The sequence below is a fragment of the Anopheles cruzii genome, chromosome 2 (assembly GCF_943734635.1).
Source record: "Anopheles cruzii chromosome 2, idAnoCruzAS_RS32_06, whole genome shotgun sequence".
NCBI lineage: Eukaryota > Metazoa > Arthropoda > Insecta > Diptera > Culicidae > Anopheles > Anopheles cruzii.
In genome coordinates this window covers 39,625,121-39,627,158 of record NC_069144.1, presented here as the reverse complement: position 1 = coordinate 39,627,158, position 2,038 = coordinate 39,625,121, and positions in this window count along the sequence as shown.

Genomic DNA, 2,038 nt, shown 5'->3' with positions numbered 1-2,038 from the left:
CTGTGGGATATGTTTTCTGAAGCACATTTTAAGCATTTATTATGAAACTGGTTGCTATCGCGGCGCAATCCAATGCAGCCATTTGGCAGTTATTTATTACGTTTGGCGTAGTTGCGTCGTTTTGTGCTGCTTTGTGCTGGGCTACGAATTCGGCTGCCGGTTGCTGGTTGGGTGAGAGCGCGGTGAAATGAAGAAAATCTAACTTGTTTCGTTTGTTTTGATATTTGCATTTTGTTGCCGAAACATCGACGTCGACGAGATGAGGTCCATCCAGGCCACTAGCATTGGGTTGAGGGCGAAAATGATATAATCCGCACTGTCCGATCATTTGTTGACGTCCATTTGTGCCCGAAATAATCAACGGCATAGACGCTTTTTTAAATATCCCTTTTGGCGCATCGAAGCCCTCCGGACCCACAGTGTTATAATAAAAACAGGGATTAAATGAACTCCACAATGTCCGTTGAAAATGGTTTGCGATAGGCCTTTTTTGAGCATTTAGTCGCTGGCTATAGTTGATGGTGGATTTTATTATGTTTTCGCTACCCTTTCGAAAAACAATATAAAATCATCAAATCTTGTTAAATAACAATGCACCCCCGTTCGTAGTGCAGAGAGTGCACACTGCTGCAGGATGCATATCCGTGCTTTCGGTCACCGAACCGAACCGGGTCGAGCCTCCGCACAGTGAACGGTGACGGCTCTTTCGAGATTAGCTTCCGAAATCGCAACGATAATATTGACTGTCCAAACAGCGCTCCCCCAGCGGCGGATGCGTGTGACCGAAAAGCCACAAATAACTTTACAAAAATCAATTTAATACGAAACTGATTTATTTTATTTTCACCCACAACCTAGGGCAATCCGGCAATTGCCCGGCACGGCCAGGCCGACTCCGCCTCGTAGCGCTCCAGCGCTCCAGACACATCCGCTGCAAGGCAAGCGATCTTCGCAAATTGCACTTTCCCTGAACGGACCGGGGCGATAACTAACAAAAAAAAAGAGGGGAAAAATGTCAATAGACATTCGCTACGTTGTTGATTTTTGTTTGTTTACCCAACCGACGGACCGGCACGAGACATACGCTCCGGTGCGCGGCCTGCAACACGAACGCACACACGAGCACACGCGCTCCGATTAACGCACTGCGGAAAGGACATTCCGTTCCGTGCCGTGCTCCGGGGCACGGCAAGAGTTCTCGGCCGCCTTCTTACGCACCGTGCGGCTGGGAAAATCGGACCACCAAAGGAAAGTTTATTGAATTTAATTTACTCACGACTGCTCCGCCGGCGGAACGGTGTGCAGCGGTCATCCTGTCCCCGATCGCCCCCGGCGTGCCATTCGTAATTGGGTCTCGTCGTAAGAAAAATACAGTAATAGTCCGGCGGCGAGCGCGTGCCACACACGCAGCCACAGTTCCGACTGAATTGAGATTGTCCTTTTGCCGGCGAACGGTAGAAATCTAAATGGTAAACAAATCACCGAAACCGAAAACCAGCTTCAGGTTCAGATTGAGTTATGTCGTTCTTCAGGACGCGCTCGATCCTTCCCGAAAGGGGTTCGTGCCGAACGCGTCCCGGAGTCGGGTTTCGTTCCGTTCCAACTGCAGCCGGTGCCGTGGCTGGCCGTGGAACACACATAAATGATATTAACAGCGTAGGATAAATAAAACTTTATCGATATCCTAGCCCGGGGGCATAATAACCGTTTTGCTATTGGCTGGGAAAAGTTGGGCTGACACAAGAGCTGACGATCGCGCTCTGAAGCGAGCGAGCAGCCGAAATTAGGTGGCAAAGTGCTTCTGCCGCTGCTGACGTTGCGGCCCGCTTTTTTATCGATAACATTCAATAAAGCCAAATCGATAAAAGTCAAATATGTCTCGTATTATAGTTACACACTTTTCTTTATCATATTAATGCGCTTTTCATCTTGCCAGAGATTTTATAAATATTAGAAGTTTTACAGATTAATAAAACTTATTTCCGAAAGAAAGAAACGAAGGACGATAAATATATAAAACATGTTTCCAAAAGAGGTT